The sequence below is a fragment of the Cervus elaphus genome, chromosome 14 (assembly GCF_910594005.1).
Source record: "Cervus elaphus chromosome 14, mCerEla1.1, whole genome shotgun sequence".
Classification (NCBI taxonomy): domain Eukaryota; kingdom Metazoa; phylum Chordata; class Mammalia; order Artiodactyla; family Cervidae; genus Cervus; species Cervus elaphus.
Window position 1 is genome coordinate 30923564 of NC_057828.1, and position 13748 is coordinate 30937311.

The window sequence follows — 13748 nt, forward strand, 5'->3', positions numbered from 1 at the left end:
GAGCTTCTCCTGACTCTGACCCTGACACTGAGACTCGGCTGGCCGCTGGAGGGTGCTGGGGTGGGAATACCTGCCGTTCTGGGAGTCACAGGGTTACCCTGCCCATCCAAAGCATCTCCAAGGTACTTTGGCTCAGTGGTCATCTTCTCTTCTCCAAAACCCCGTGAGATCACAGGGTCCTCCCAAATGAAGAAACCAAGACCAGAGCGGTCACAGGACTTGCCCAGGGCCACCACGGGGAGAACACCCACGGCTCTAACTTCAGGCCAAGCAGGATTCAGGCAGTGGCCACGAGGCCCCAGGTACGAGAGGAGAGGGTAGCACATGAGCTTGTCAAATGTGTAAAAAACATTTTACAAGAATTCATTGCTTTTTTAACTTTTTCTATTGCTCATGTAGAAAACATTTGAAAATACAGAAAACTATAAAAAAGAAAATTTAAGTTATCTATAATCATACCTCCTAGATATTAACCTCTATTACCACATACTGGTATGTTTTCCTCCATGCTATTTCAAAATTTAAGGTGTTGGTGTTCGTAGATTTTTATCCTGTTCTCCACTTAGTGTTGTTATAGCATAGAATAAAAGTCTTCAAAACATGATTTTTAATGACTACACAGTTAAATAATAATCATAGCTAACACTTTTATAACATGGCTTTATAACATAGCTTTGTTTCCATAACAAAATACCACAGACTAGATGGTGGAAACAACAGACATTTATCATCTCACGCTTCTGGAGGCTGGGAGGTTCAAGGTCAAGGTGCCAGCTAATTCGGTCTCTGGTGAGAGCCTGCTTCCTGGCTTGCAGGTGGTTGTAAGCTCATGTGGCAGAGAGAGAGTTCTGTTGCGCCTTCCTCTTTTATAAGGGCATCAATTCCACTATGAGGGCGTCATCTTCATTACCTCATCTAAACCTAATTAATCCCTAAAAAAAGACCCCCAATTCTTAATACCATCACACTGGGGGTTAGGACTGACATATATGAATTTTGAGGCGATGCAATTCCATCCACAGCTGCACTTACTGTGAACCCAGAACACAGTGAATTTTACAAGCAGCAGTTCACCAACTCCTCACCAGGAAGGGCTGTCATTACCCCCATTTCACAGATGAGGAACCCGCAGCACAGAGTGGTAGCTTGTTAGTAATTTGGGGTTTGAGATTTAAACTCAAGCCATCTGGACAGAAGGAAGAAGTGCGGAAAATGTGAATTATAGAGCACACTAAGAGAAAATGAAAGTGCGTATCTGGGTTCTACTTTAGGGAGATGAGTCAGGTCTCTGTGATGAGCTAACATTTAATATGATATGTGAAGAATGAGTTGGATTCAGCCAGGCAGAGTGGTGGAAAGAGAGGTGACTCACTGCTCCCTGCTCTTGGGTTGAAAACACCCAAACAGCCAGATTTTTCATGATCATTTTGAAACTTAAAAATGGGGTGCGGTACCTATAATCCTACAATTTTCATTCCTCCTTTTATTCCCTTCAACTTTTAGTACTTTTTTCCCTTACAAATTTTAGTAGATAATCTATACCTGTTTGATGGAATTTGTTTTTAGCTTAGAAGAATTCCACACTCTTCCCTGTTTTACACAGTTACTATACACCTCATTTTGATTGCTCTGTTTTCATCATGTGGGACACCATAGGTTGTTTCGTTTTCACTCCTGGAAGCACTGCTATTATAAACATCTCTACGCATGCAGCGCTTTTCTTCTTTTGACCTACAGGAGGTAGGGGTAGATTTACAGGTGGTATTGGCCCTTTTGCTACTGTTTGCACTCCAAAAGGAGTGTTCACATTTTCTAGTCTCTAGCAATGAAATGACTGCATCTGTTTCCCAAAATTTGGGGAATTTTCAAGCTAGATTTCTTGAGTAGCTATTGATAATCTAGCACCTCACCATTGTTTAAGTTGCCCTTCCTTATAATTTTAGTTTTCATATTTAGGGTTTTATTTCTTCTAGACTCTTTTATGTTGAAAAAGGGTAATTTTAGACATCAATTGCAGAAAATATCCATCCTGATAAAGAAAAATGGAGCTGGAGGAATCAGACTCCCTGACCTCAGACCACACCATAAACCTATAGTAACAAAAACAGCATGAACTTCACTGGTGGTCCAGTGGTTAAGTCATCATGCTTCCAGTGCAGAGGGCAAGGGTTCGAGGAATTAAGACAATGTGGTATTGATAGGGACAGACAGGCTCACCAATAAAACAAGAGAGGGAGTCAGAAACAGACCCATGAATGTATGAACACTTGAATTATCACAAATGGACAGCATTTGTACATTTATTTTTATGTATTTATTTATCTATGTATTTTATGTATTTATTTATGCATTTTAAAAATGTACAGCATTGTAATAAAGAAAGAATGGTCTTTTCAGCAAATAGTGCTCTATCTTTGAAGTATCTATATGGAAAAAAGTAAAATCGGACCCCTATCTCACATCATACAAATGAATTCTCTTTTTTCAATTGAAGTATAATTGAATTACCATGTTGTGTTAATTTCTGCTGTACAGCAGATTGATATATATATATATATACATTCTTCCTTTATATTTCTTTCCATGATGGTTTATCTCAGGATATTGAATATAGTTCCCTGTGCCATACAGTAGGACCCTGTTTTCTATCCATTCTACATGTAATAGTTTGCGTCTGCTAATCCCCAATTCCCAGTCCATCCCTCCCCTCACCCATCCTTCAAATCAATTCTTGGTGGATTATGGACCTAAATGTGTGAAAGTGAAAGTGAAGTCGCTCAGTCATGTCCAACTCTTTGCAACACCATGGACTGTAGACTACCAGGCTCTTCCCTCCATGGGATTCTCCAGGCAAGAGTACTGGAGTGGGTTGCCATTTCCTTCTCTAAATGTGTGAGACACAGCTAAAAAAATTTTAGGAGAGAACAGAGGGTTTATATCTTAATGAACATAGGGTAAGGCAAGATTCCATGGACACATAAGACACTAAAAGAACTGTCATAGGGACTTCCCTGGAGGTTTGGTGATTAAGACTCTGCCTTCCAGTGCAGGGGACTCGGGTCTGACCCCTGGTCAGGGACTAACATCCCACTTGCCGGGCGGGGCAACTAAGCCCATGCACCACAGCTAGAGAGCCTGCGAGCCACAGCTACTGAGCACAAGCACTCTAGGGACTATGTACCATGACAAAGACCCAGCGCGGCCAAAAGAAAATAAATAAATACATTTTTAAATTAAAAAAAACTGTCATAAAAGAAGACTGATCAATTTGACTATATTAAAATTGGAGATATCTACTTATCAAAGATACTTTAACAGAAATGGAAATGTTAGCCATAAAGGGGAAAAAATGATAAATTTAAGAATTCTGTTCCTCAAAAGGCACCGCTAAGAGTGAAATTTTTTAAAAAAATTTTGAAAAGAAGAGTGCAAACTTAAGCCAGAGATTGGGAGAGATATTCACAATTCTTATACTTTGACAAAGGACTTGTATTCAGGATATATAAAGATTTCCCAAAAGTCAAAAAGAGAAGGACAATAAGACAAGAACAGACAATCTAACAGAAAAATGGGCAATAAACTAGAACAGATGTATCACAGAAGAGGCTATCCAGATGGCCAATAAACATGAAGAGATGCTCAATTCATCATCAGGGAAATGCAAAATAAAACATAATATAATACAAGCATCCTCCAATTGTAATGAAAAAGAATCAATATCATGGAAAGACAAAAAGTACCAGGTATTGGCATATTTCCCCCAATGTCTCCTAAAGCGAAATACAGACACCTCCTATGACCAGCATAGGCGTATACCCAACAGAAACATGTATATGTGCTCATCAGATGCATGTACGAGAATGTTCCCAGCAGCACTACCTGTAGTGCCTCTGAACTGAAAACTATCCAAACGTCCATCAGTCATACGATGGATAAACAGACGGCTATAAAGCAACAAACATGAGTGAATAACAATTGCCCAAATCAGTGTGCTGAATCCCACATGCAAACACACACCAAAGAGAACATACTTCATCTCCCATGTATGTAAGTCAGGACAGTGGTTACCTTGGAGCATGGAGGCCAGAGGAGGCATAAAGGGGCTTTGGGGTGCTGGGTATGTCCATTCTCAACCTGGATGCTGGTCACACAGTTCATGTGTAAAAAAAATTCACATTGTACTATACGATGTAGCCACTCTTCTGTATGTATGCATGTTATATTCAGTAATATATTTATTTTAAGACACCATTAATGAAAAGGCAAGCTGAGAGTAGGAGGAGATATTTGCAACACAGAAAAAATATGCCAGTACACATATCACTTAGCTCTTTGCCTGCATTCTAAATTAAGGGCTTTGCCTTTTAAAATCTCTTCATCCTCCTCTAACTATGCATTTTTATGTGTTTCTATAGATATGTGTAATTTGAAAATAAATTACTTTTTGTATTTATTGAACAGATTTTCCCTCATTACAAACTTTTTAATGCAAATGAGTGGAAATTCTGCTCTTTCTCTGGGGAAATTTTTCAAATTATTTATGTTCCTCTTGGTTCCGTTTTTCCTCTGGTTGAAAGATTTGATACATTTCTTTTAAAAGCTCTTTATGTTTACCCGATAGTCTTCATTTCTCTTTCTCCTTACATTGTCACAAAATGTTGGTAACCCAGGAGATTCGTGCTGTTAGCATCCCCCACCATGGTTTGATTCAAGAGGAAACTGAGGCCTTCAGTTCAGCTACATGATCGAGGGGTATGGATACCCCTCATGGAAGAGAGGGAGAAAACCTGGATTCCTAACAATCCAGTTCAGCCCCTTCCAAGGTCATAACTACCTTCTAACATCAGTACGATATTTTTATAAATGAGTATTTAGAGCATGTGATGCTACATCCCAGCAGGCCACAGCCCCTGCAGATAGCCCCACAGCGCCCATTCAATGAGGCACTTCTCAGAGCAGATTTACTGAGCCCACCATAGCGCCCCAGACAGCCCGGCCTGCGGCTGGTGAAGCTCCTCTTCCAAAGAGAGGAGACAGACAATAAACAAGCCACCAAAGAAGCCAGATAATGTGAAGGAAGTAAACTGGGTGAGGGAAGAGAGAGTGACTGGGGAGGCCCCACCAAGGAGGCAACATCTGGAGTGAGAATGAACCAGTGCCAGAGGGAGCCCGGAAGATGGCTCCAGGCAGAGGGCGACGCGAGTGTGGGGCTGGGAAGGGCTTCTTCTGGGATCAGGGAGGGACCGAGTGGCCAGAGTAAAGGCGGCAGGGCTAGAAGGGGGGTCCCGGCCGTGAGAAGGCTCTGACTGAGAGCCACAGGAAGCCACTGAGGGGTTTTGAGCAAAAAAGGGACATGATCTGATTTGTATTTTAAAAGATAATCCTAACAGATAAACCAAGTGTGGCATGCACATACAATGGGATATTATTCAGCCTTAAAAAAAAAGTGGAAATTCTGACACAAACTATAACCTTGAGGATATTATGCTAAATTAAATAAGCCAGTCACAAAAGGACAACTACTGTGTGAATCCATTTACTGGAGGTACCCAGAGTACTCAAGTTAGTAGAGACAGAAAATAGAATGGTGGTTGCCAGGGGCTGGAAAGAGAGGGAGAAGGGGAGTTATTCTTCAAAGTGTTCAGAGTTTCCATTTGGGAAGATGAAAAAGTTCTGGAGACAAACTGTGTTGATGGTTACACAATAATGTGCATGTAATTAATGCCATCGAAGTGTACACTTAAAATGTTAAAAATAGTAAATTTTATGTTCTATATACTTTACCACAATAAAAGAAAAACATTTTAAAGATAATTCTGCCTGCTGTGAAGAGGATGAACAGCAGGGTTGGGGCTTCAGAGAGGAAGCTCAGAGACCTTTGAAGACTGAAGAATTGAGGGCAGCCGATCATTCAGGACTTGGCCGTGAATTGGACTGGGGAGAAGGGGAGGGACAGGTCAGTATGTTTGAGACCTAACAAGAGACAGTAACAGAATCTGAAATGGAGTAACTAGAAAGCATTGCAAAATAAATTGTGCTAGTGTAGTATTCCACGTTTTTATTTTCAGCATTGTCTTTAACATTGTTGTATTCATACATCTTTTTTTTTTTTCAGCAAGGTCTTAAAACCTACACAGAAAGCCACTTACAGCTCCAAGTCCAGCCTGTCTGAGCTCACAGTATGCTGCATCAGACCCCCATCCACAGGGCTGTGTTCCAGTAGGTTTGATTCAGGAGCTGACTGCCCGCTCTCACCTGACAGCAGAGGGGAGTAAGTCCTGTTCTGAGCGCTGGAAAGCACTTGCAGGTGCTTTAGGAAAGCGATCCCTGGAGATCACTGTATGGGGCAGGGACTACAGTCCCTATTTTACAAATAAGAGACATGGTGAGCCTTTCAGAGGTTGATTAAGCTGTGAATCTCTGCCGCCTACAGCTGGCAGAATGGGCCCTGCCCACCAGGCAAATGCAACTATCTCCCAGTAGCCCAAGGTGGATTCTTTTTCATTTTAATATTTATTTACTTATTTATTTGGCTGGGTGGATCTTAATTGCCACACGCAGGATCACTTTAGTTGAGGCAAGAGGAATCCTTTTTTATTTTTAGTTGAGGCTTGCAGGATCTTCAGTTGTGAACTCCTAGTTGTGGCCTGTGGGACCCAGCCCTGGGACCAGGGATTGAAGTCGGGTCCTCTGCATGGGGAGCATGGAGGCCCAGCCCCTCGACCACCAGGGAATTCCCGGTGGATTCTGAAGGCAAGGCAGAGGGGATGGACACTGAGCTACCTCCTACCAAAGGAGGAAAGAGGTATGAAAGGGGTCTCATCCTGAAATGCTCCGGGCCCAATGGGGGAAGACAGGAATCAGGGGTCCTGAGGACCTGGGTCTCCACTGATGGGTGTGTCTGAAGAAACTGTGCTGGCCTGGCCTCAGGGATCCTCCAGGGCATCCCCCTATCAGGCTGGGCTCGGGGAAAGTCAGTGGACAAGGCCCGAAGGTGGATGGAAAGCATGTAGGCTCAAAGTCCTCCTCTTCATCCCCAGCTCAGCCCTCCAGAGCTGTGTGCTCTGGGGCTGGTCATTTCCTATTTGTAAGTTCTAGTTTCCTGTCTGCAAAGAGGATGATAACAACATCTACTTGGAAGGGTTGTGATGAGGAGCAAATTAGATAAAGTATTTGAACACTGTTTTCAATGTAGATTTGTCTGTTTCTTTGGGAAGGCCTGGGAGGCTCTGTTATGGGGGCAAAGGTCAACAGCTGAGCTTCCCCACCACCACCAGCCTTGGCACTGCCAAGGGACTGGGAAAGACTTTATGAATCATGTGTGGCCTGCAAATACTACTTCTTATTAAGCACTCCCTCAGTTTATATCCATTTTTTGGTCTGGGATGGAGGATTATCTTTTAAAGCCCAGGATCCCAGTTGCCTCCCCAGTGACCCTGACTTACTCTGCCAGATGGAATGATTGATTCCTCCTTTATCGTGCCACGTCGCCCATGAATATGCTTTATTATTGTACATTCTCCATAGAAAACTGCTGTAACCACATTGTAAACATTCACTGTGGCTGCTGGATTTAAGCTCTATGAGAAAGGCATCCCCAAGAGCAGAGTGCAGGGCAGGTGCTCAACCAGTACTTTTTGAACAAAATCAAGACAAAGTGACATATTCCAGCAAAGAGTCATAACGTGTTTCATTATTATAAAAATTATATACATATACACACAATGGAATATTATTCAACCATAAAAAGAAGAAAATCCTGCTATTTTGACAACATGGATGGACCTTGATGACATTGTGCTAAGTGAAATAAATCAGAGAAATACAAGTACTGTATGATCTCTCTTATACATGGAATCTAACAAAATAAAATAACGACTCGTAGATACAGAGAACAGATGGGTAGTCCCCCCACCAAAAGTAACCTGATCATAGATCATAGAATATTTAGGAAATACATGAGATTGGGGAGAAGGAGGGGGTAATCTGTTTCACAACCTCCAGTGATCATGTTGGTAAACATTAACCTGTATTTCCTTCCAGTCATTTTTTTCCTAGATAAGCTGTTTTTACATTATTATAAAATCACAAATTACATAATAATTTTGTAATCTGTATATGACATTTTTATGTCTGGTCTCTTTCAACATTATAAGTTACAATATTTCATTCTTACATTGCAAGGTCATTTTTCATTCTTTTTTTCCCCCACTTTACTCTGTCCTGGACTATCCATTTTTCCAAAAATCATATTTCCAAAATACCAATATAAAGAATATCTTGAAGCTTTCAAAATTGCTTTATCAAGAAACCTTGTTTTTATAAATTGAATCTTATGTAGAACTTCAATATACAAAGAGATAGTATTTTATCAAAATAAAATCACTTTTGAAGTCAAAGGCCTGGTATTTGTTTTTGATAACATCAGTTGATATGCACACTAAGTCTATTTAGATGATGAGAAAATTGGAGCCTAGGGGTATATTACAGCCCTTGAGGAGCCACAGAATCACAGCACCCTGAACATCAGGCATTTTGCGGTGGCTCCACAGAGAAGGGGACAGACCTGCCAGCTCCCCAGGAGCCTGACTGCTGGGTTTCCCTCCCCTAGCTGTGCCCACTCGGGATTTCCAGGCAGTCCCAGGTGGTGGTGTAGTTGCTAAGTCGTGTGCGACTCTTGCGACCCCATGGACTGTAGCCTGCCAGGATTTTCTGACCATGGGATTCTCCAGGCAAGAATACTGGAGTGGGTTGCCATTTCCTTCTCCAAGGAGCCTCCCTAATTCCATCAAGTGAGCCGAGGGAAGCTGCGTCTCTAAGGGACCCCGGCTGCCTCTCTAAGGGACCCCCATCTGCCTCGACACTACTTACGGTGACTTGGGGGACTGACTTTAACAGAAGCAGCCATTTATCTCTGATTTTCCAGGGCAGAGGAGGGGGTTTTGTCCCCCCCACTCCCAGCCTGAGGTCTCCCTGCTGCCCCCATTTTGCTGTCCGCTCTTAGTCTGTGGTCGAATCTCCCTGCAACCTTTCTGCAGAGAGAAGGAGATGGTGTATTTCCTTGGGTCTCTGTGTTTGGGGACCGAGAAGGCTGTAGGCAGAGGCCTCTTTTGCTGGCTGATGTAAGGGCAATGCACACAGTTCCCACTAAAGTGACCTGAGGATGCCGGCAGAAATCAATATAGCAGAGGTGTACAAAATACAGCTGTACCCGCCTCTCCTGTTTTTATTTTTATTTTAGGCTCCGCCGCTTAGCGTGCAGGATCTTAGTTCCCCCACCAGGGATCAAACCGTGCCCCTGCATCGGGGGTGCGGTCTCTTAACCACCAGATCGTCAGAAAAGTCCCCCTAATTTTTTTATAACACAAAAACAAAGCAGTTGTTACTCAAATTGGATACTCAAATTCCTCCATCAGAAAACAGCAGCAAATGATTAGGAAAGAGCTGTTTGTTGAAAAGTAGCAGTTTTCTGGGATATTCGGCAAGCCTGTGTGTGCGCGAGTGATCGATCGCTTACTCGTGTTCAACTCCTTGCGATCCCTTGGACTGTAACCCGCCAGGCTCCTCTGTCCACGGAATTCTCCAGGCAAGAATACTGGAGTGAGTTGCCATTTCCTTCCCCAGCGGTTCTTCCCCACCCAGGGATTGAACTCGAGTCTCCTTCTTTGGCAGGCGGATTTTTACCAGTGAGTCACCGGCGAAACCAGCATTCAGCAAGCCTATACATGATTTATTCACACCTGGTAGAGTGAAAGCTGAAGTGAAATATGGGAATCCCAGGATCAGAAAGGACAGAGCCTGGTCAAATCAGGCCAGCTGCCTTCTATTTGCCACATATCTGTCACCTCACCTCGGAGCAGGTTCCATTCGTTGGTGACCAGCGCCCTCTATTGGCAACAGGAAAAGTCTTTCTTCCTCCACAAATTGGCAGCGTTTTGTTGCTTGGCAGGTGCTGAGCAATTGAATCCCTTTCTGTAGGGTTGCCCTTCCTGCCCCGACTTCAACTATTCAAAATGTTTAATAAAATATCAGAATATTTTATTTTGATAAAGTATTCAGTTCCAGTCATTTTCCACAACGACCTTCAAAGGCACCCCAAGTCTACAAGCAAAGGTTTCAAAGGTACACCATGGGATATGCCATGTAATCCACCGATGGAAGGCAAATATACTTGGAATTCTGTTTATTGTTTCATAAAACACATCATATTAGGGCAGTAGTACATTCATTCATTCAGTAAATATTTTGGGGGCAGCTTCTATGTACCAGGCTTTAGCAAAACAGACAAGTATTTCTGCCCTGATGGAGCTTATCTCTATGGTAAGTGGGGGGGGGGGGGTTACATATGATAAACAAGTAAAATATATAGCATGAAATTGGTACTATGAAAAAGAACAGAGAACAGGCAGGAAAGAAAGATAAGGATGTCCATGGGGGGAGGAGTAATTGCTATTTTAAATTAGAGAAGTGAGAGGCACACCTGTGGACAACCAGAGATCGAGTGTCCCAGAGAGGAGGAAGTGAGTACAGAACTGTGGAAGCAGAGTGTCTTTGGTGGATTCGGTTTATCCAAGCAATAGCAAGGAGGCTGCCTTGGCTGAGATGGAGCGAGGCAGGAATAGACAAGGTCAGAGCCGGGTGAGGGTATAGACTGTGAAGGGGTTGCCAGGGATTGTAAGTAAGCCCTTGGGCTTTTTAGTCAGAGGCAGATGGAGCTCTAAATAAATGAGTGATATCATCTGGGGTGCACACCCCCAAATGTTTTACTGATAGATGTGCACAGTTAACCATGTTCAGAAACTGTAGGTCTGCAGAATAAACCCTTAAGATGAGCCCACTGTTTCCTTTCACAGAGACCCACAGTTGGAGGAGGTAATGTGAGCTGTCTGGAAAGATGAGAACTTCAACAGGCAGAGACCTGACAGGCCTCCCTAGACTGTCATTCCTATCCTTGAAGGGTAGCAAGTGATCTAGTTGTAAACTGAGATATCCAGCCCTGGGGGCCTTCTCAGTACTGAATGCCCATTTTCATTATTTGTCTACACTCCTAATTCCTCACTTTTCCTTACTACTCATGATTCCTTACCTGAATCAGACTTCTCCCCAGAAACAGGTCAACCAACAGATGGCTGAGAGCGAGGGCCTGGGTGATACGGTGCCACCTTCTCCACGTTCTAGATCAGACACACAAGGAGTGTCATGAAGTTGAACAGTTGGTACCTTACTGATTTTGATCAGAGCCAGCCTAGAATTGTTAACATCTGCTATTAAATTATTGAACTTTCTGGGAGGCACTTTTGATTTAGAAAATCCACTAACAGGGACTGGTTCAGGATGGTAAGCTGAGGACACACACTTAACTCCTTCTTACCAACTCCCACTGAAATGATTAAAGGAATACAAGGAAATTCTGTAGTAGTACTAGAAATGAGGAAAAAGGTTAGTACCTCAAATGCAAACTGTGAGCAAGTAAAACTGAGTCAGAGAAAGACAAATTCATAATCTCATTTATATGTGGAACCCTAAAAAGAAAATCAAACATTAAAAAAGAAAGGCTACCAGAGGTAGAGGGTGGGGAAGGGAGAACTAGAGGAAGTTAAAAGGTACAAACTTAGAATTAAAAAGTACTAGGCTGTGATAACCTATGTAAGAAAAGAATCTTAAAAAGAATGAATACAAGTGTATGTATTCTGTATGTATAACTGAATCTCTGCTGTAAACATGAAACACATTCAAATCAACTCTACTCCACACAGCTGTGTGGTACGTAGGAAAGTTAAGAGAGTAAGTCCTGAAGAGTTCTCATCACAAGAGTATTTTTCCTTTTTTCTTTTCTTTTTATTGTATATATTTGGGAAGACAGATGTTAGTTAAAACTATCGTGGTCATCATTTCACAAAATATGTAAATCAAATCATCATGCTGTTATGTCTTCAACTTAAACAGTGATGTATGTCAATTATTTCTCAGTCAAGCGGGGGGGGGGGGGGGGGGGGAGATTAAGCCATTGAAATGAACCCCAACAGAAGCCCATTACCATCCCACACGTGCACCAGTGAAAGCTGGACAAGTCAGTCCAGCTTATTTGTCCAGCCACAAATAATGATGTCAAGACAGTCTCTGTGGATTGTGAACCTCCTTACTTCCTTTAATGCTACAAGGGACAATTTCAGAATTATGGGTTTTTTTACTTTGCCAGTGAAGGTCTACATGCTGTGGGGAACAGGGTGAGGGCTGCTCACACTTCCACACTAAATGAAGCAGTGCACAGCTTGAACTGGCAACTGAAGGGCATAACCATGCCAATCAGGAAAGGGGCACTGGCCAGCCAGCTTCATGTTGCCACAACAGAAAAGAAAGTCTCTGGACATGGCTGCCCAAATCTCACACACATACAAGAACCTCTAATCTGACAAAGTAAATCTTCCACTCAATCTAAACTCTCCCCTTTCCCTTTAGAGTGTGCTTTTTAAGATTTGCACAGGGGACTTCCCTGGTGGTCCAGTGGCTAAGAATCCGCACTCCCAATGCAGGAGGTCTGAGTTGGATCCTTGGTGAGGTAACTAGATCCCATACGCCACAACTAAAGATCCTGCATACCACAACAGAGATCAAACTGTCGCAACTAAGACCCGGTCACAGTCAAATAAATATTAAAAATATAAATGTGCACGAGTACCCATATAATTTGAAAAAAACTGATTTCAACTACCTGAGCCAAAAAAATAATCCTAAGCAACCATGAATAAATACCCTTCAGATCCCCTGGTGGAGAACATCACTGACCGATGGTCCCACTGGCTGCCCCTCTGGATCTACAGATCCACCCCAACCTTCACTTCCAGGGGACTCTTTCTAGCCGAAGGGTGCAGTGGGATAGTAAGGCAGGCCCGTTCAGCGAGATGCTGGATTCCACAGATGACTGTGGCTTGAAAACTCTCCATGTGCTTGGCCCAACCTTCCTTGGACTGTAGTCCGAGATTCTTCCTACCTAACCCTCCTTTGTTCCCTCTCCTTCTATGGTATCAAACCTACACCTGAAGCTTCTCCCCTGCCTTCTCCTATACCAGTTCCCAGCCCCCAATATGTCTCTTGTATAGCTAATCCTATCCTAGAAGATCTAAATGTATGCACATGAGACACTTAAAAGACTGAAAAATTATAAGGAAATCAATTTGAGGAATTAGAGGAAAGGTGCCCTTATGAAAGGGAAACAGAAAACATAGAAGACTCTAAAGCATATGCATATCAAGTTTCAAGAGAACATACTTAAAAACAGAAGCAAGTAAGCATGGACTAACCAGAAAGTAAGAAAGATTTTCTAAGGGAAAAGCCTAGTTGTTTACAAATCCAAGAGTGGTAAACAGCAGATTGGATATGGCAAAAATCAGGTTCCATGGAAACAATAAAGGCAATAATCAAATAATAGGAAAATAATGGTGTAAAATTAAAAGGCCAGTCTTTAGACTGCAAAAAAAGTTACCTAATACCAAGAAATATTAAGGAAGAGACCATACCTAGAAATAACATGGTGACATTTTAAAATTTAAAGCATAAAGAAAAAGCAGTATCCAAGGAAAAAAATTCACATTAAGAAACTCAAAATCAGAATCAAAGGCTTCTCTACTGCAATATTACATCCCAGAAAAAATAGCAAATATCTACTGTTTTTAAAGAAGACTGTAAACTAGGATTTGATATCCAGTCAAGGTTATCATATATGCAAAAGTAACAGAAAAACACTGCCA